The following is a 23,225-nucleotide window of genomic DNA, read 5'->3' as shown; positions in this document are numbered from 1 at the left end:
TTATTTTGATTTGTCTAACAGCTGAGAGTTATTTGAGGCCTTAATATACATTAAAAAAACTCATAACACTACCAAGCAGCTATAAGGTTCTATACCTGAGCTTGAAATATGACTCTAGCATTGGTTTGAATTCCCAAGGTATTACATTAATGAAGAATAATGATTTTGAATTGAACCTTATGGATTGTATAATTCTTGAAGCTAAGGTATAATTAAATGAAAGGTGTTCGAGAATTCCCCCAAATGCTAGTAATTGGTTTTCCATGTTGATGCTACCTTGCAAGTGTAGTTGGTATGCCGATACCAACAATGTATTCCTTGATGTGTAATATAGTTTAATTAATGGGAATATATGATAAATGTTTTAATTAGGCTTTAATAAGGATTGTGTAGTTGAGTCTTGAGAGAGGAGGTTCTAAAATACCAATACTGGAAACTATGATTGCTGACGCGGGGGTCTATATGACTGGATAGTTTGAGTCCCCCTTATTATTTTCCATATGATTAGGAGGTTTGAGTCCCTCATAGTGCATATGTATACTCTCTGGTTCATGCAGCCACATGCACTATGGCCCTACTAACTAGGGGAGAGCTAGACCAATATAGCCTCTAGGTGCCTTTCTATGTTATGATGGTTGAGCTACATAATTCAGGCTAAAGTTTTAAAGAGCGTAGTAATCCTTGTTCCCTATCTCAGTACGTGATGTATATTTATGAATTTGCATATGATTATGTGCATTTAATTTTTAATAATTTTAAAGTGTTGATTATGGCATTATTTTGTCCTTTATCCCTGAGTTTTATGCTAGTGTTCACACCACTAACCGTCTCCAAATACGGTATCCCCATGCAATACAGGGTTCGAAGGCAAGTCTACTTTACCTACGCAGAGTTAGGCGAATTAACTCAGTTCATTGGTTTATTATGGTTAAGTAGTGAGCTTCTATACTTTGGAAGATTTAGTCATTTCATTAGTTCTTATCATAGATTAGAGTTAAGAGTTTCATTATCATTATCATTGCCACTTGTCAATGTCAGGGACATGTCTTGACTAAGACTGGTTTTTGATTTTTTTAGAAGACTTTGTTGGATTATTGTGTACTTAGGTGACGTTGGTAGGTTGTTCATTTGGTTATTGGTTGTTGGTTATAGATATAATTTAAATATCATTAAGCTTATTCTTATGTTATGTTGTTATATAGTTAAAATTCTTCTGATGTTGGGGATGTTGTCTTTATTTTATTAGGTGCAGGGAGTGGTCTCCTTCCATGTGGGACTTGAGTGCCCATCACGGTCCGGCCCTGGTTCAGGTCGTGACAAAGATAGTATCAGATCCTAGTTTTGGTGTCATTGGGTATCCGCAATGACGTGTCAAGTAGAGTTTCTTTTATAGGTGTATAGTATGCCACACTTATAGTGGAGTGGCTATGAGGCATTTAGGAATGTTTCCCTTTCTTATTGTTCTATTTCAAGCTATAGAGTCTAAGGGCTTAAATATTCTCTAATTCCCATATGTTCACTTTTTCAGATCATGCCTCCCAAAAGATCTGATGCTCATGGAAACCATTCTATCCCATCTGAGGAAAATATGGATGGATCTCTTCCTATATTAGGAGTTTAGACCCGGTCCAGGGTCACTTCTTTTGATTTCCCTGATGGAGCTCCACTAGTTCCCCATATCCCTCCTCAAGCACCTCAGGCTGACATGTCTAATGTTGAGTTTTGCCAGTCAATTTACTTGCTTACCTAGTTGGTGGCCTCCCACACTGAGCATGCTTCTTATGTTGCATCATTCTCTAAAGCCACTAGAGTTGGGACAATTTATTAGGTTGAGTCCTCCTACTTTTACTGGTTTTAAATTTGAGGAAGATCCTCAAAATTTCATTGATAAGATAGAAAAGATCTTTCAGGTAATGCATGCTACTGATGTGAAGGGTGTATAGTTCGCTACTTATTAGTTAAAGGATGTAGCATACCAATGGTATGAAGAGTGGGAGTAGCTTAGGGGTGATGATGCCGAGTCTACTTTATGGGATGACTTCTCCAGTTCTTTTCTTGATTGCTCCATTCCTCAGGAGTTGAGGGAGACAGAGGCTAGGGATTTTAGGAATCTGAAGTAAGGCAGGATGATAGTAAAAGAGTATACCTTGAAGTTTCATCAACTATTGCGATATGCTCTAGAATTAGTATCTAGCATGACGGCTAGAAAGAGGAAGTTCACCTCTGGGTTATCCCATGAATTAATCTTAGATAGAAAGGTTACCTTGTTAAATAAGGATATGGATATCTCTAGACTTGTGGTGTATATAAAACAAATGGAAGAAAATAAGAGGCAAACAGAGATGAGTCAAAAGTAGAATAAGAAGTTTTGCTATCCAGATCAGTGTGGAGGTCAACAATAGAGTGGTAGAGACAATGGAGAGTGGTCAAAGAAGAAGTGGGGCAATTTTAGTTCTTACTCTACAGTTAGTGCTCCTTATCCAAAGCTATCAGGTGATTTTCATTCTTAAAATAATAGTGGGTTTAGAGTACCAGGAGCCCAGCCTCTAGCTAGTGAGGCTTAGTCAGCTCTCTCGTATCTTCCTTGTAGTTTCTATGGTTAGGTGCATCGTAGTCTTTGTGAAGAGGAGAGGTACAAATGCTTTAAATATGGTCAGATTGGTCATATGTAAAGGGATTGTACTTCAAGGTTGCTTGTGGGGAAAATAAGATTTTTGTTGCTATTTCATCAACTCCTGCACCATAAGGTGCTTCTTTATTTTTTGGCTCTAGCACAGGTCCGAACCATCTCTACTCTCTTGCCATTCACTAGGATTCTGAGGCATCCCCTGATATTGTTATTGGTATGCTCAAACTTTTCTCTCATGATGTATATTGTATACTTGTCCCTGAGTCTACTCTCTCTTATATGACCCCTTATATGTCTATCTATTTTGATTTTGACCTTAATTATATTCTGGTTCCCTTCTCTGTGTCTACCCCGATGGGTGACTCTATTATGGGTAGAAGGTTTTATAGGGTTGTGTCATGTCGGTCTATGGTAGAGAGACCTTGGTGGACATGATAAAGTTGGACATATTAGACTTTGATGTGATTTTTGGGATGGATTGGTATCATTCATGCTAGGTGTTCTTGATTATTGGACCCAAAGGGTTAATTTCATTTCCCTAATGAGCCAATGATCGAGTGGGAAGGTAGTTCCCTAGTACCCAAGGAAAGGTTCATTTCTTATCTTAGAGCTTAAAAATTGGTTTCTAAAAAGTGATTCTATCACTTAGTGCATGTTAAGGATTCTAGATCCCATGGTACTTCTTTTCAGACTGTCCCCGTGGTCTATAAATTTCCCAAGGTATTCCCTGATGATCTTCTTAGTGTTTCTCCCAATAGGTAAATTGACTTAAGATTGATCATCTTTTGGACACCCATCCTATTTTTGTCCCTCCTAATAGAATGAATCCTAGTGAGTTGAAAGAACTCAAAGTGCAATTGAAAGATCTTCTTGACAAGGGTTTTATTAGCCCTAGTGTGTCTCTATGGGGTGCTTTTATTCTTTTCGTGTGTAATAAGGATGTGTCCCCTTAGATATGTATTGATTATAGCCAATTGAATAAGGTGACCGTGAATAATAAGTATCCTCTTTCGAGGATTAATAATCTCTTTGATTAGCTCCAGGATGCCAAGTTTTTTTTCTAAGATTGATCTTTGATATGGGTACCATCAGTTGAGGAATAGGGAGGTGGATATCCCTAAGACTACTTTTTGAACTCGGTATGGTCATTTTGAGTTTTGGATGATGTCCTTCGGGTTGATTAATGCCCTACAACATTTATGGATCTTATGAATTAGTTTTTTCTTTCGTTCTTAGATTTGTTTGTGATTATGTTTATCAATGATATTTTGATCTATTCCAAGAGTAAGGTAGATCATGCCAACCACCTCTATTTAGTATTGCAAACCCTTAAGAAACAATAATTATATGCTAAATTCTATAAGTGCGAGTTCTAGTTAAATGCTATGACTTATCTATGTCATGTTGTTTCTGGAAGAGATCATAGTGGATTCACAAAAGGTTGTTGTGGTTAATAATGGCCTATAACCACGATTCCAATTGACATTCAGAGCTTTTTGGGTTTAGCCTGTTAATATAGAAGGTTCATGGAGAGTTTCTCTTCTGTTGCTGCCCTATTGACTAGGTTGACTTATAGGAAGGTGAAATTCTTGTGTTCTAATGTTTGTGAGGGTAATTTTGAGAAACTTAAGAATAAATTAACTTTGGCTCCGGTCTTGACTTTACCTGAGGGCACTGATGGTTTTGTTGTCTATTAAAATGTGTCCTAGATGGGACTGGGTTGTATATTGATGCAGCATGGTAAGGTGGTTTTTTATGCTTCTTAAAAACTAAAATTTCATAAGAAGAGTTATACAACTCATGATTTAGAATTGTTGGATGTGGTGTTCGCATTAAAGATTTAGCGATATTATTTGTATGAGGTCCATGTCGATATTTATTCTGATCATAATAGCCTAGAATACGTGTTCACTCATATGCAGATAAATATCAGGCAAACGAGATGGCTTGAGTTGCTCAAGGACTATAATATGAGTCTCTACTATCATCCAGGTAAACCTAATATGATTACTGATACTCTTAACAGGCTGTCCATGGGACACTTATGTCATATAGATGAAGGGAAACAAGATTTGGTGAAGGATATTACCATCTAGAAAATCTTGGAGTTCGTCTCTTGGATTTCGAGGATGGGGGTATAATTGTTCAAGAGATAGCGAAGTCATCTCTTGGTGTAGAAGTAAAGGAGAAACAAATGTTGAATCCTATCTTGATGTGAATTAAGAATGACGTCGGTAGGCAGAAGGTGATGATTTTCAAAATTAGGGGTGATGGTATGTTGAGGTGCCAATGTAGATTATGTCTTCCTGATGTTGATGGGTTGCAAAGAAGGATTTTTGCCCAAGCTCATGAGTCGCGTTATACATTTATCCTGGTTAGACAAAAATGTATCATGATCTTAAGAAGATTTATTGGTGGAGTAATATGAAGCGGGATGTGGCCAATTTTGTGGCAAAGTTCATAGTGTGTCATCAAGTGAAGGTGGAACACTTGAAGCCTGGTGGACTCACTCAAGAGATTGAGTTACCGATGTGGAAATGGGATATAATTAATATGGATTTTGTTATCGGTATTCCATGATCTCGCTAGCAATATGATTTGATTTGGGTCATACGGGCCTAGTATCCTTACCTGTTTGAGCCTTCAGGTGCATTCTAACCCTTTACTTTTGCAAACAAAAGTCATTTAGTAGTGGATATTATAATGATCCTCCGAGTTATTTTCTATATTCCACACATTTTCTCCGATTAAAGTTTTTCTATTGCTGCCTTAATTCATTTCTAACTTAATAAAACTGATAATTCAGTTAACGGGCAATTCATTTGTTTTTTTGAGCCAATTTATTATTTTGAAGTCTTCATTGGTAAGAATTGGATCTCAGGCATAAACTTCATGTTAATGACCTCATTTGCCAATTCTGAAATTCTCATCAACTCTAAAATGCCGATTTTATGCTAGGGGGACTTTGGTTTGGGTCCTAAGGCTTTCAGACTCATTTCGAGCAATTGGCCAAAAGTTGATAAAATAACCTTGGGTTAGGGACCATATTTCATCGAAACGCCCCCGGATGAAAATTTAATGGCGCCATTGAGTTGGTGGTTAATTATGAGTACTTGATCTTAATATTATGGATCATCGATAGAATTTATTCCCCATAGTCAATTCTCTTATTTTCCCTCATTTTGAAAGCTATTGATCAAATTATTCACATTAATATTGGTTTTATCCTTGTTTTATTTTTATATTAATCCCCCCAAGATCAACTGACCAAATCAATGCATTTTTTCTATTTAATGTCCTTCAGTGCCGAGAGGTTATCCCGTATCTATTTTTGTGACATAATTTGCCTAGATAGAGTGCCTATATCTATCATTTTAGATAGGGGCTCCATTTTCACTTCTAGCTTCTGGAGAGCTTTTCAAGAGGAGTTGGGTACTCAGGTGGATGTTAGCACTACTTTTTAACCTTAGACTGATGGGACGTCAAAGCAAACTTTTCAGGTTCTTGAGGATATGCTCCTAGACATGTTATGGATTTTGGAGGTTAGTGGGAGCAACACTTAGCTTTGGCAGAGTTTGGATATAATAATAGTTACCATTCAAGTATTGATATAGAACCATTTAAGGCATTATATTGTAGGCATTGTCGATCTCCAATAGGATGGTTTGATATCTCCAATTCTAGACCATTTGGTACTAACTTGCTTTGAGAGTCGTTGGATAGAGTCAGGATGATTCAGGATAGACTGAGGGTAGATCAGAGTAGAAAGAAGTCTTATGCATATTGTTGACTTCGTGCCTTAAGATTTGGAGTTAGAGACTAGGTATTCTTTTGAGTATCACCCATGAAGTACGTGATAAGGTTCGGGAGAAAAGGCAAACTCAGTCCTATATATATTATACCTTTTGAGATCCTTTGCATAGTTGGAAATATGGCTTATGAGTTGACTTTCCCCCAAATTTTGTCGTTGTTCATCCAGTTTTCCATGTTTCTATGCTTTAAGGTCACATTCCCAATTAGTCACATGTGCTTTTGTGGGACTCGATTCAGTTGGATAAGAGATTGACCTTTGTGGAGGAGCCGATATTCATATTAGCTAGGGATGTCGGTGGTTACGCTCTAGGGAGATTCTAGTATTTAATGTTTAGTGGAGACACCACCCAGTAAAGGAGGCTACTTGGGAGATAGAAGGTGAGTGCGGGCCTAGTATCCTCACCTGTTTGAGCCTTTAGGTGTATTTTAACCCTTTACTTTTGCGAACAAAAGTCATTTAGTAGTGGATATTGTAATGATCCTCCGAGTCATTTTCTATATTTCCACACATTTTCTCCAATTAAAGTTTTTCTATTGCTGCCCCAATTCATTTCTAACTTAATGAAACTGATAATTTAGTTAACGAGCAGTTCATTTATTTTTCAGAGCCAATTTCTTATTTTGAAGTCTTCATTGGTAAGAATTGGATCTCAGGCATAAACTTTATGTTAATGACATCATTTGCCAATTTTGAAATTCTCATCAACTCTAAAATGGCGATTTTATGCTAGGGGGACTTTGGTCTGGGTCCTAAGGCTTTCGGACTCATTTTGAGCTATTGGCCAAAAGTTGATAAAATGACCTTGGGTTAGGGACCGTATTTCATCAAAACGACCCCAGATGAAAATTTTAATGGCGCCATTGAGTTAGTGATTAATTATGAGTACTTGATCTTAATATAATGGATCATCGATAGAATTTATTCCCCATAGTCAATTCTCTTATTTTCCCTCATTTTGAAAGTTATTGATCAAATTGTTCACATTAATATTGGTTTTATCCTTGTTTTATTTTTATATTAACCCCCCCAACACTCGTATCCTTAGTTTTGATAAGAGCGAGTTACTTTTATTCCTTATTTTTCTAATTGATGGTCGCATTGTTCCCCATGGGATCGACCCTTACTCTATAGTTGGTTAAAATATTTCTAACAATCATATGCTTCTAAACTGGTGAAATTGAGTGTTATAAAAAATAACACCATTATTTGGGAACGATTTGGCGTATTGAGTTAGTTTGAAATTATAGCTTACTTGCTTTGAATTGAACTTATGAATATATGTGTGTGATTTTCTTTTGTTCTTGTGTTAGTTAGATTTTTTTTTTGTTATACTTGTTACTATAGCATCATGGAATGAAAATGAGTTTGGTACTGGCAAGTCTTACACTGAGGAACCATGTTTGTATTATGGAGCCAATTTTTGAAAGATTGTAGGAACACTCTTGAAGAAAGGAGAGTCCACCATCTCAATCCTATAGTGAGTATGACTGTTGCTTGGGTAGTGGTCGAAATAGGCATTGAAGTAATTATCCCAATTATTATGCCTCTTCCCCTTGTTATGCTGATGAAAGTTCTAGTTGTTCTTTTGAATTTATAGTAATCATGATGTGGAAAAAGAAGAGGTGTTATACACAAAACTATTGAAGAAATACTTCAAACTCTCTTTGATCGGGAGACAAAGTAGGTGAGGTTATGCATCTCATACACCAATCCGACAATTGATAAGGAATGTGAAAAAGATGACGACTATGTAAAGATGTCTATATCTTGAGTGTCATGGATTTGCCTAATCTTCAAAATAGAGTTGTTGAAGAAGAGATTTCAAGTTATTATGTGGTTGAGCCAAAAATGTGTGATGAACATAATAAAAGTTGACAAAGTGAAGAAGTTTATCGAATTGAGAAGAAAAAATATTGTGATGAAGAAATCTCAGATTCTCAAAGGGAACAAGTTGAGGAGAGGCCGAAAATCATGATGGAGAAGAGCAAAAAATGTGGGAAAGCCTCAACCAAATGGAGGGAACTAATCCAACAAGATGATGATGAAGTTTTCCAAAACATTGACTTTTTTTATAGGTGATTTTTTGCATGCTTTGGTTGAGTCCCAACATGAAAAGAACTTGACAAACATGATATGATAAGCCAAGTGTGGCTATTCGTTCAAGCTCAAAAACTTAAAGTCAACTAGGAACAACATGCTATAATCTTCCTAACTACAAATGAAACCCTCAAACTACATGTTGAGCAATGTCTAGTAAATCAAATTAAAATAGCCACCCAAAAATTGGAAACTGAGTTAAATGCAAAAATTAAGTCATGTGGTGTTTAATGTTAAATGTTTATGAATAAGTTTGATGAGATCGTTTCCAAAGATTAATTGGTCAAGGTTGATGTTGAAGAATTCAGGGTAATTTGTCAACCAACCAAGCCAAAAACCTAATGCAAGATGTTGAAATTCAAGAAATGATATAAGAGTTGCCAGGAAAAGTTAATCAAATCCTTTATGAAGACTCTAGTTTATTTTAGGGCAAGAATGTCAAGAAATATGAAAATTCAAAAATAGAGAAGCTTAAACCCCATTATAATCAATTTTCGATGTTATGCTTGATTGATGAGATGGAAATCATAACAATCTATCAAATGAAGAATTTTGGAGATTAGGGACAAAGTCTCTACATTTGGATTTTGTTATATCAAAAGGGGAAAATGTCATTCCTCACTTGAAGGACAAGAAGTGAAAAATTTGATGTTTAACAAATACCTATTATTTTTGTACCATTGTCCAAAAAACCTAAATAGAATTTTGATATAAAGTTGGTGATACTCCTAAATTATAACTTTCTTATGAAAGTTTAAGCGGTCGTCGTCAAATATAGGACCCAACTAGGTTGGGGTCTAATCCCACAGGGAATATTGTGTGAACTAAGTTATATGACTATTAATAAACTATTGCTCAAAGGTTTCCAGATATAATGAGGGAATTTTTGTAGTTCAAACAATTTTTACTACTCACTTTGTTTTAGTAACTAACAACAAAGATTTCAATATTTCAAATTATGATTTGGAAAGACCTGAGTTGTGTTCACTATGAGTATTGACACCTAACTTGCATTATTTATAGCTTAAGATTCTCATAACATGTAGGAACAACAAATTATTATTGTCGAAGATCTATCTAAATGTCTTTCAACTTATTTAGATATTAGACTACCTAATTTTCTTAAACTCAGGGAATCTCTCTGCATAACATGATTTCATCTCGAGTGGACTAACCTTGTTAAAGTGTGAGTCATTAGATGGAACTTGAATGATTCCAAATACTCATTGATAATTCAATTCCTTTTAAATTAATTTCTTAGTTCAAGCAAACAAATCATAAGGTACCACCTATTATTTGCAACCAATGGATAACATACATAACAGAAGAATTATCAAGACGTTCTTACAGTCTTTTAAATCTTAATCAACTAATGACATTATCGGGCAAAACTCATAGATCCCACAACTTAGGTAATAGAAGTTAGTTCTTCCTTCTAATCCAAATAAGGATTCCAGAACCAAAATAATAATCTCCAAAAAAACCCAAAATCAAAAATTCAGAGAAAATTATCAAAAAGGTACTATTTTTTGTAAGTTCAAGATGCCAATGAAAACCTAAGAATTTTCCATTTATACTCCTAGTATTTAGCATTTGAAATTTAAATTCAAGATTATGCGCATCATAGCTGACGACCCATTCTAACTGCTTATTAGATGGTTGACGACTTATTAGGCCAAGTCGTCAACCACTCTTCTAAATTTTTGTTTGCTGCCCATAGCTGATGACTTCTTCTGATAGTCCGTCAATAAGTTAACAACTTATCAGACAAGTCGTCAACTTTTCTTCTTCAATCTTTAGATTCTGCCAATAGTTGACAACCTCCTGTGACGACCCGTCAGATGTTTGATAACTTATCAGACAAGTCGTCTCTTGAAATCTTCAAAACTCAATTTTTTAATCCTCTTCACTAGAAATTCATTCTTAACTTAGTAATTAAAGGTTTTCATGCATCTCAACTTCCCTTCAATATCACACGAAATATAATAAAAAACGATAATAGTTACTTAAGAACTTACAATTATTCCAAGTTAAAATCCTTAAATGTGCTTCCACAAAGCTAGCATATCAGTTGGAAAAAGATTCAAGTCTCCCAAATAGAGAGATAGAGTTGGTGTCACTGATTTCTTACCTTTTCTCCATGACACTTAACGAGATTTTGATACAAAGTTGAGTAAAAAAATCAAAATCTTTAAATTGGAGAGATGAATGGTAAGATTGCTTGCATTGTGCAGTGATGTTCAGTCAATTACTTGGTGAGAATCAATCCATCGTTCTAAATAATTTTGAATATACTTTTGAAATTTTAATTTTGTAGAATAACTTAGGATTTTATTTTTGACTAATCCATAAAATTTTAGAGTTTTTGAAGTTATTTGAACAGGTATGGATGCAAAATTTTATTAGAATGGAGATTGGATTTGTACTATATTGAAAATGAGACTTGGAACACTTTTTGGAAGTGTTTGGATCACCAAAGTTACTGTCGGATTGCAAAAGTGGAAGGGCCTATCATAAAAATTGGTAGAAACTGCCTAGGTCTGAAACATCGATTACTCATACTATTGCCTGGAATACCCTCGTGATAGGGAAGACTTAAAATTTGGTAACCTTCGCGTTCACATGACATGAATTCACAATGTTTATGAAATTTTAACTCATTGCGATTGCTTGAATTTCTAGGTTATCACAATGTATGTGTGCCTAGTTAATCGAATTTAAAATAGCACTTTAGTAAGTCTATTCATTCTCTGAGTCTCCTACTCCTCTCACACCTAGAAAAAAAGAAAGTAAGCATCAATAATACTCCAATTCTCTCTCTGTCGTAGATTCCTCGTAATCTCATGGTATGAAGTCAATTTCCTTTTGTATTTCTTTACTTTTTCCATCTTGAAATTATCTAAAAATGGGCGAAGAAAATCAATGATCACGACCTGTGTGAAGAAATTCCCAACCAAAATTATTTTGGGAAAACTGATGACCCTCTCAATCACTAAGCCAAATGTCACAATCATGATGAACAAAAAAGTCTAAAAAAAGTATATCTCTTGGCGATCGCGAGGAAGAATATCGTAATCACAATGATAAAAGTGATTTAATAAAATAGTTTATTGGCAATCTCAAAGAAGAATGCTGCAATCACGATGAAAGATCTGAAACCGTCCAAAAATAGTAGCTTTGCCCAGCTCTGTTCGGCACCTATTCCACCCATTTCTTTGGCTTAAATATGTTCTAATAAAATTATTTGACGTGTTTGCTTCGTTTTTACGTACTTTATTCTTTAAAATGGCCTCAGAAAAAATATGAATGTGCAAGAGAATGTTGACCAAGTGGTTCAAGATGAACACTTTGATCAAAATATTTTTCTCTCACTCAAATTCTCTCAATTATATGATTGTCTATTGTTAAAAGATTTAACCTGGGAAAGAGGCATCCTTTTGGACATACTTGAAGCCCAATGGTTTGATTTTTATAGGAGATTGAGGGATAGAGGTTGGATGTGCTTTCCTAAGAACCAATAAAGGCAAATTTTCTAATGATGTAGGAGTTCTATGCCAATGCTGTCGAGACCGAGTTTGCTAATGATTTGGTTGTGATGATCAAAGGTAAGCAAGTCCATTTTGACCCTTCTATGATTAGAGATTACTGTAGACTTATTGATGAAAACAATAAGATATACAAAGCAAGGGCGACCGGTGAAGGATCGAGGTGGTTTGTTAAAAATTTGCACGGTCGATATATGTCTAAGTGGACAACCAACAATGCGCAAGTTTACTCTGCAGAGTTCATTGTTGAAGTAAAATCTTGGTTTTCCATAATTTGTACCTGGATCATTTCTTCTAAAATGAGATAGATTTCCTAATTAAGAAAGCCCTAATTATTTGCACTATCATGAAGGTAATGGAGGTTAATGTGGGAGTTCTTATTGTGAATTAGATTTGGGAGGTGGTGCTAGAGAGGTCTAAGAGTTTGTTTTTCCCTTTCTTGATTGTGTGGTTATGCAACAGGGCTGAGGTTGAAAAGAAAAATGAGGATCATCTGAAGGGTCTTAAAAAGTTGCTACATCCTCTGAAGAAAAAAGAAGTTGGGAATATGCTTAAGTAAAGAAAGATTGATATGGCACTTTTAGCGAGGCTGGTGAGAGCCTTGACCCAGCTAGAGCTTTAGTGTCCATTGAAATGCTTCAGACTGGACCCCCTACACTAAGTCACATCTCCATCAAGGTTCATAACATGGATGCATAGATTGAATAGCTTGTATCTAGCCTTCCCACTAACCTATGAGAGAGCTCTTCCGCCTTCTCAGTGCCTAATACATCAAACTTGACAACCTTGCCTTGTGACCAACAATATATCAAAGAAAAGTCGGCTAAAACTGAAAAGAGGAAACAAAATATGAAGGATCATGAGAGAAAGAAAAACACATTCCTCACCAAGATGAGGTCCACAATTAGAAAATTTTGCAGAACTAAAGATGATGAGGAGTTATGGATGAGGAAACACTAGTCCTCAAAGGTCACAACAGTTCCAGTTCTGATTGACACACCTTCCAGGAAGCCCCCTTCGTCTCTTTATGAGTTGATGTCATGTAGTGAGGGCTCTGCAAATATTTAGTTGGGGGTGGCTTGTATTGATACTTATGCCCTTATTAAGTATTAGAATATAAAGTACTATAAGAAATATTAAAAAAACTCAAAGTAGTAAATAAGATAATTACTTTGAAGTAGATGTTTACCAATCCCCGACAACGGCGTCAAAAATTTGTCGAGCCTAATATGTATAGGATTTTGTTGCTCATCCTCTGTCAAATTCTATTATAGTTTAAGCTATTGTCCCATAGAAATTGGAACCATGTAGGTTACAAATTTTGTATTATCTTAATTATTATTTGATAGAATCAAATTGATGAAAGGTTAACTTGAAATTATAGATTACTTAAAATTAAAATTAATTACTTTATAAAGATTTATAACCAAAGAGTTGAGAATCATTGAAACTACTTGATAATATTATTACAATAAAATTCCAGTCTCTATATGTATTTTCAAAAGAATAATTGCTTATTACCAATACAATTATATTTTGCTTACTAAGAAATAATCAATAAATAAACACTTTGTGAGGTTATGTCAACTAATTAATTTAAGAGTAGTGACAATTAAATTACAATATTTTCTTGCTTGAATTGTGCTAGAAGGTGCAAAGACCTCTTGCGATTAGTCTTAAAATGAATAAACTTCTTTGAGGCGATCCCTCTATAAGAACTAAAACTAAAAGAAATAAGATAAAGACCCCTCAAATCAAGAAATTTACTTGAGTCAATCCTTCCGTGAGAATTAGGAGTGAAAGAAACAAGATAACATTTTTTTTAAATTCATAAACTTATTTGAGTTAATCCCTCTGTGAGAATTAGGGCAAAATAAAATAAGATACATATCATTAAAATTAATTAACTTGCTTGAGTCAATCCCTCTGTAAGAATTAGGACCAAAGAAGCAAGATTAAGATTTAGAATAATAAATACTTAAGAATTACTCTCACGTTGCTATTATACTCATTAGTTATTATACATTAATTTTACTCTGTGAGAATTACAAAATCAATATAAGAATAACATAGAGAAACATAGATAGGTGTGACAATAATGACTAGATAAAGTTAATATTCCAGCACAATATGAAGTTGTAAGTAAGAATGTTCAAGCGAAATATGTATCAAAAATGAGATAGTATTATAAATAAATCAAGCTTCATCAACTATCCCAACTGAAAGAAATTACTCCATTAGGGAGAAAAGATAAAAGCTACTACGAAAATATTATCTTGCTAAAAAAAATAAGAGAAAGAATATAAGACAAATGAATCTTGTTCCTGGTGTTCATGGTATGTCTTACAATGAAACAACCTCCCCTATTTATAGAAGCAATTACATGGAGGCTTTGGTGAGAGTTTCCTATACAATATCCAATATAACATGAGTTGTTGATGAGAATTTTGCATTCTAATTATCATGCGATCTTGGTGAAATTTTGGCATGACAATTATCCTGAAACTTTGGTGAGAATTTCATTATGTTATCTTTATTTTTCTTATGTAGTCTTTGATGAATTTGTAGCGAATGTATCTTCCTTTCTTGACTCATATCTTCTTTTTTTCTTTTCCATAATTTGTTTTTCTGCAAGAATTATTAGAAAATATATGAGAATAGGATATATTTGGTTATATTTATTTAAAATACGTGATATCCAATATATATATAAAATATATAATAAATATATCCCATCAAATACCCACACTTGAATCTTTACTCGTCCTCGAGCAAAGGACACAAAATAAAATAGCAGCAAGATTTTAAATAAAACAATGAGAATTTTTGATAGACAAATTTAACTAATATTACATCATAAGTTCAATAATGTTAACCACACTTATATTTACTTATTGAGAATCAAAATTATAATATTTTCTTACTCCTAGTGTGTCGCGACCCTAATATTGAGGTTATGATGACACCTAGCTCAATACTAGCCTTAGTAGGTAAGCCAAAATATCACACGATACAAGCCAAGATACAAAAGAAAATCCATAAAGGTGAGACTTCTAGAACGAAGTCCAGCAATACTGTATAACATAGAAGAAATTGAACAAAATACATAAATTCCTAGCAATAGTATCATAAGTAGAAGAGTATCTAATACATAGTCTGAAAATTAAAAATATAAAGTCTATCACAGAATAGTAATAAAGACAAGATAAAGATAGATGGAGGTTGGAAAAAGGCTCTGAATGGGGAGCTCACTAGGTACTCCAAAAATCAACTATCACCGCACAAATCAGCTAGCATGACTCAGACTCACACTGAGATACTGAAAGGGCATAGTATGAGTGAGTAGGATCCACATGTACTCAATATGTATCATAGACCGACTGAGCAAAGTAGAAAATATTGCACGTAAACTCTATTATGAGTATGCCACCTGCAAACAGAAAAGTTCCCAAACTGTAACTCATACCATCTCCATTAACAACTTTAAGATATAAAGACAATAAAGGAAGCTAACTACATTATAACAACACATAAGGGAATAGAAAACAATTTAAACAATGCAATACCATGAAATGATGTGATGATGATGAAAATAAGCCATCACATGAATTTTCCTATACACATTTCGAGCCTCCATGCTTCAAGATAGAACCCATTGGAGGGGGGTGGGGAGGGGTGCAACCCATATACTTAATCTTATCACAATATTATACCTCAACTTACCTCTCTGATTAATGTTCACGAATCAAGGGTATTATAAATTGTCTCATCCACCTCTTCGACAATTGTTCAAGGATTAAGAGTTTTATAAAGTATTTCTCAGTGGTACCAATATCTCATGGAGTGCATATATAAAATGAGGATCGCATGCTCTAAACCACTTAGTAAGATAATAATCAATTGAAAATAGTATAAATGAGCCTAAAATCAACTAAACATGTCAATGATTCATAATATAAACCCTCACTAGGCCTCGTTAAGATAAACAGTTACGTAAGTCATCAAAATTTCATTTTAAAAACCCTTCTCTCAGCTATTACTATCATGATAAAGGAAATTAGTGCTTAACAAAGACCTATAATATCTACTCAATCCCCAGTACGGGTATCAAAACAATAAACATGACACTTAATGCAGAAATAAAGCCTATGATATCAAATAAAGCCCCCACATGGGTAAATGCTATATATATTCTCTCAAGTCCACAACAATATGCATATAAGCCGCACAAGGGTACACGATGAAAATAATAAGCTCAAAATATAATTCCCATGGCTAATTTCCCCATTGCATAACATACTTTACATGTTCGTTAACTACTCAACATAGTCTGAAGAAAGTTAAGCCACAACCTACCTCAAAAAGCCAATCTTAAGCCTTCAATGTGGAGGATTTCCTTCGCGAATGGTATTGGCACGAGCTAAAACTACCAAAAATATAGTCTACACATCAAAAGAAAGTCAATGATATTCATATTAGGTATATTTAAAATGAGTCCAAAATCAATTTGAAAAATGGGTTAAAATTAAAAGGGGTAAAATTGGAATTTTATTTTAGAGACATGTTGCCAAAAAATTTATTAGTTTACAGTTGAAAACCCTCGTGAAAATGAGTTTAATGCATGGCTCAATTTTAAGAAAAATCATTTTAAAGCTTTACTAGCAGAAACCCCAAAAATCCAATTTGAAATCAAGGTTTTGAAGTCATTTTAAAGATAAAATCAATGCAAATTAGTGGGAATAAGATTTTTGAGCTTACCCAAGCATGAGTGTTGCATAAAATCCTGAAAGATGACCTTTCTCAAATATCCCAAGTCCAAAGATGGATAAAAACCTCCAAAAGGGAGTATAATATTGTTCTACGAATAATAGCTCATGAACTTGGTCAACTCTTTGCATTTACGAGGGTCGATAATGACAAGACCAACTAACTTCCCTTCTTGATCGCAGTTAGCCTCTCACATTCTCTAAAGCTAAAAACCTAGAAGCATCATATTCAGGACATTCTTTCCATATTTGCAATGAAGAATGCACCAAATCTGGTCCCAATTACTCTTCTTGATTGCATCTCCCCTTCGCGACATTTGCCAAGAAGGGAGTTTGCACCAGAAAATATTGCTACACTAGCTGGTTTTGCATGTTGAAAATGTCTCTGAACGGACCCTCTGAATTCATTTAGGACCCCACAGAAATAAATCATATATGCTACTAGATTGTTTTCAACGTTCCAGGCTTAGCGTCATCTTCAGATTTTCAAAAGAGGTCATTTACAAAAAATTAGCCCTTAGGACCCTTAAAAGCTTATTTCAACTTGTTTTTGAACAAAAGGTCAAAATGCAAAACAAAGGTTTTGAATCTGAACCAACCCTGCTACTAACCCAAAATCAACATTCTTGTTCTAATGGAATTGAAAAAATCCCATTTGGTACTCAAAACACAAAATTTTGATTGAAGTCGAACTAGTGGTTTTAAAGCCTCTAAGAGTATCAAACTCTCCTAAGAAATTCCCGAATGCATTGAGGATCGTGCCTACCCACACCTCATAACCAGACTGTAACAACTACGGGGAAGGGAAAACTGGTCAAAACATAAAAAGAAAATTTCACATTTAAGGTTGTTACATTATCTGCCATTTAATCACTAGTTTATTCTCAAACTAAATAGTAAATAAAGTACCTAAATCAGAGAAGAGTTGGGGGAATCTATGCCTCATATTAGACTAGACCTGCTAAGTAGCCTCTAAAATTGAGCAATGTCTCCACTAGACCATCACTAAATCAATACTCTTAGACCTCAATTTCCTAGTCTATATGTCTAGGATGACAATAGGCTCCTCCTCAAAGGATAAATCATGGTCTAGTGAAATAGAATCCTATTTTATCACATGTGCATTATCTAGACGATATCACTTCAACATAAAAGCATGTAATATAGGATGAACAACTGAAAGATGTAGAGGCAAAGATAGTCTTCAAGCTATATCACCATGCTTCTCGAGGATCTCAAAAGGACCAATGAACCTCAAACTAAGCTTTCCTTTATTCTCGAACCTCATCGCACCCTTCATGGTTGAAACCCTTAATAGAACTATATCTTAAATCATGAATGATATATCACAGGCTCGATGGTTGGTATAACCCTTCTTGTTACTCTAGGAAACCAGTAGCTACTGCTCAATCAGTCTCACACGATCCACCAAATCCTTCAACAAATACGTACCCCAAAACATCACCTCAAATAACTCAGCCCATTCTATGGAGGATATACATATCTACCCATACAAAGACTTAAAAGCGCTATCTAAATGCTAAAATGGTAATTGTTGTTGCCGGCAAACTTTGCTAGGAGCACGAGTAGTAATAACCTGCAAAGTCCATGACACTTGCTCGGAGCTTGTCCTTTAACACCTGAATAGTCATCTCAGACTAACCATCCATTTGAGGATGAAAATTCATGCTCAAATCAAGTTGATTAACCAAATTACTCTAAATAGTACTACAAAAACTCGAGGTAAACTGAGTAACTCTATCAGATATACTGGATATTGGTACACCATGAAAATGAGCAATTTATCTAATGTAGATCTTGGCCAACTTCTCTACATTAAAATTCACCTTTACTAGTATGAAATATGTTGATTTGGTCAATCGATCCTTAATAACCAAAATAGAGTCAAACATCTCCAAAGTCGAGAGTAGATCAGCATTGATACCATAGTGACCGCTCCCACTTCCACTCGAGAATGGGCATCCTCTGTATTGTACCACCCAGTCGTTGATGCTCATATTTCACATGTTGACAATTCAAACACTTAGCGACGAACTTGATAGTATCCTTTTTCATACCACCCATAAATATTGTTTTATGTCCTGATACATCTTAGTCACCCTTGGGTGAATGGAATATCTAGAATAATAAACCTTATCCAATATCAATCTAACCCATCCACAAACCCTCATGACACAAACTCAGCCTCAAATACTTAAAACACCATTAGAATCAATAGATGTTTTCTTGGCCTCACCACTTAATACTCCATCACAAATCACCCTCAATCTATCATTATCAAATAATGGGCTTGAATTTGCTCCATCAAGGAAAATCTAGCCTCCTTAAATGTGAACACATTCTGGAGCATCAAAATATCAAGACTAACAATCTAGATAGCTAAATACTGAACTTCCAAGGCCAAAGGTATCTTTTAAGTCTAAAGATAAGACAAAATACCTATACTTGTTGCCCTCTAACTCAAGGCACACACAACCACATTAGCCTTGCTTGAGTGATAAAAAATAGTGAGATCATAATCCTTGAGCAACTCAAGCCCACATCGTTGTCTCATATTAAGGTCTTGCTGGGTGAAGAAATATTAAAGGCTATAATGATCGAAAATAATCTTACAAAAAACTCCATATAGGTATATGGCCATAACTTCAACACAAATATAACTGTGGCCAACTCTAAATCATTGATAGGATATCCCTTCTCATGAGGCTTTAACTAATGAGAAGCATATGCAATCACCTACCCTTTTGCATCAGTACAACATCAAATTTGACACCAGAAGCATTATAAATTATGGTAAAACTTATGCCCTCCTTGGGAAAGATCAAATAGAAGTTGAAATCAACTACTCCTTGAACTTTTGAAAGCTTGCCTGACAAGTATCTACCACTGAAATACAATCTTCTTCTTAGTCAACTTAGTCAAGGGAGCTACAATAGAAGAGAAACCTTTACAAAACACCAATAATACCCTGCTAAACCAACAAAACTCCAAATCTCGATAGGAGAAGTAGGTCTATACCAATAACGAATCATTGCTATCTTGTTTGGATCAACCATAATTCCAGCCATACTCACTACATCACCCAAGAAAGAAATAAAATCCAACCAAAACTCTCACTTGGAAAACTTATCATACAACTTCTCATCTCACAAACTCTAAATCATAATCCTCAAATATCTCACATCGTCAACCTTATCCATGGAATAAACCAAGATGTCATCTATAAATACAATCACAAAGGTATTGAGATATGGTAAAAAAACATGATTCATCAACTCCATGAACTCTATTAGGGAACTGGTCAACCTAAAAGACATGACCAAAAACTTATAATGACCATAACAATTCTAAAAAGCCATATTCAAAATGTCTGAAGCTCTAATCCTTAACTGGTGTTATTTAAATCTCATGTTAATATTAGAAAACACCATAACACCCAAAACCTAGTCAAACAAATCAATAATGTGAGAAAGAGGATACTTATTCTTGACAGTCACTTTATTTAAGGATCGATAGTCAATACACATGTGGATAGATACATCCTTCTTCTTCACAATAAGATTGGGGTACCCTAAGAAGACACACAAGGTTTAACGAAAACCTTACTTAACAAATAATGGAATTGCTCCTTTAAGTCCTTCAACTTAGCCAGGGCCATCATATAAGAAGGAATAGCAATAGGCTTGGTGTCCAACTCAACATCAACAACAAAAACAACATAACGATCTGGAGGGAAATTTATAGGAAACATATACTAAAACTACCAAATAACTCAACCAGAATCCAAAAGAGGTGGTACAACAACAATAGTATTATGAATAAAAGATAAGTAAGTTTTTCAATCATGGGATGAGCATGTAAAAATATATAACTACCTTCGAACCCAAATTAAGAGTACCCTTTCAAGATAACTTTGGAACACCTGGAGTAGCTAGAGTTATAGTCTTGGTATAACAATCCAAAATAGCATAATAGGGAGCTAAGAAATCCATACCCAAAATAATAACAAAATCAACCATATCTAGGATAATCATGTCTACCTAGTTCTCATGCCCCACAAAGGTCACTACACAAGATCGGTACACCTAATCCACCATTAAAGAATCTCTTACTAGGGTAGAAATATGAATAGGAACAATAAAATACTCATATTCAATATCAAAACCAATAGCATATATGTAGACACATAGGATAATGTAAATCTAGGGTCAAATAACATAAAAGTTTGATGATGCCAAATCAGGAAGATACCTATATAACTACATTAGAGGCCTCTACCTCAGGTCTCCTATGAATAACATAGCAATGACCACGTCTACTTCCATACTGAGATACCATACATCCTCTATAACGAGCTCCCTAAGATCTACCTCAAGAACCTCTAGTACCACCCTTTCTACTCTGTGAACTATATCTAACTGCAAAAATAGGAGTAGGACAAGTTAAAGCTGAGAACCCTACTAGAAAGAACTGTACATACATTGAGGATAGTCCCTTACCATATGACCAATATCCTTACATACATTACAAGCCCTACAACTAAACTCAATCTAAGAAGGACCATGACAACCTTCATATTTTAATGAGCCAAACTAATACCCTTACCTATATGACTTGACTTCTGGCTATCTAAAGCCATGGGACCCATAGACCTACTAACCAAACCCTATAAAGCTACCTAAATTGGCCTACCAGGGTAACTAGGAGAACCACTATCAGAGAAAATCCTACTATAAAATTCTGATCCACTAAAATCACCCTGACGGTGGAGTTTCTTAACACCACCATACCTTGAGTACTCTGATGAATCAACTTAATCAACTTAGCATGATCCATAATACTCTGAAAAGAAGTTTGTGAAACAATCATCTCATCTTTATCCACTGATAATCACCTATCAACCCCTTGATAAATTTCTTGATCCTCTCTAACTCGGTTATGATAATGGCAGTGACATATCTGGATAGTGCTTAAAACATACCTCATACTTTGAAATAGTTATAGAACTCTTCTGTAGGTGATCAAACTTATCTCTTATATGATCCCTCAAACTATAAGGCATGAACCTCTCTAGAAATGCCTTAAAAGGTTGAGTCTATGTCATAGAAGTTGATATGAAAATTAACTACTAAAAATGAAATTAACCTTAAGAACCTAAAAATCAGCAACTACAAGAAAGAGAGATGAAGTAGAATACACAGATTTAACACAAAAACAAGATAATTGCATAAAAATAAAAAGATAGATAGTGAGACCTCTACCTACAATAATGAATAGCACCAAGATATGAATCAAACACCAAGACACACAACACCAATGAAGGATAACACCACACTCTTAGGTGGGCCAAAGGAATTAACACTCCTCAATCATACCTTTATTACCACTTGATCAACGCATGTGAAATTCATCAAATGTATTAATCGCTAGTTTCGATGTCTTTTCCAAGACCTATATTAAGATGGCTTTTCCAAGCCCTACACTAAGGAAAGAAAATACAATTTGGGTAATACTCAATCAATTCATCAAAGTCTATTAAAAAGAGAAGCTAAAATGTCTATTTATACTTATTACAACACAATGACTAAAACGACCTTAATGAGGGCTTCAAGAAAGGTTCCTCTTGAGTGTTATTTTATAGTATGAAAAGTCCATCACTCCCTTTATTGAGGCGCCTATGGTGTCTAAGATCCCCCCTCCTTTCTTCACTTGGACAAGGCTTTGAAAAGGCTCAAAAAGGTCTTCAATCACTTGCACCATCCAAGACTTGAACCTTCTACAAGCTCTTGTACTACTTATGCTCCTTATGCATGTATAATCCTCTCCACCCTTAAAGAAATTTATCCTTAAATTTACACTTTCCAAAACCAAAGAGAGGAACAACAAGCACACAATCCTCATGATAGGAGGGTTAACTTAGTATCATAATTATATGAACACACCAACGGGGTACACTCTTGGAATATAACCAATAATCCTTTTTTATAATAAAAAACTCACAAAGGACATGGCAAAGATAGATATCAAGAAGAGAGGAGTGCAACCCAAAATCACCACCACATATATCAACAAGCCAAGGTTGTTCACATTTGAAATACATCCATGGGTCCATTGTGTGTGACATGAAAAACTTAGCATGAATGGCACAAAGGAGGTGGTTTTGACCAATATCAAGAGATAAGGAAACTACAATGGTCTTAATGGCTTTACTATATGCAAAAGGTAAGACTACCTTTGGCTTAGGAACCATAAGATACATTTGTTTCATTACCTATACAAAGGACCTCATCAAATATGGTTCCATATTGATCCTAAGGTCCACCTTACCCACATATCATTATCATTTAAACAAG

This window comes from Capsicum annuum, chromosome 9 (genome assembly GCF_002878395.1).
Source record: "Capsicum annuum cultivar UCD-10X-F1 chromosome 9, UCD10Xv1.1, whole genome shotgun sequence".
NCBI lineage: Eukaryota > Viridiplantae > Streptophyta > Magnoliopsida > Solanales > Solanaceae > Capsicum > Capsicum annuum.
This window is presented reverse-complemented; position numbering follows the sequence as displayed.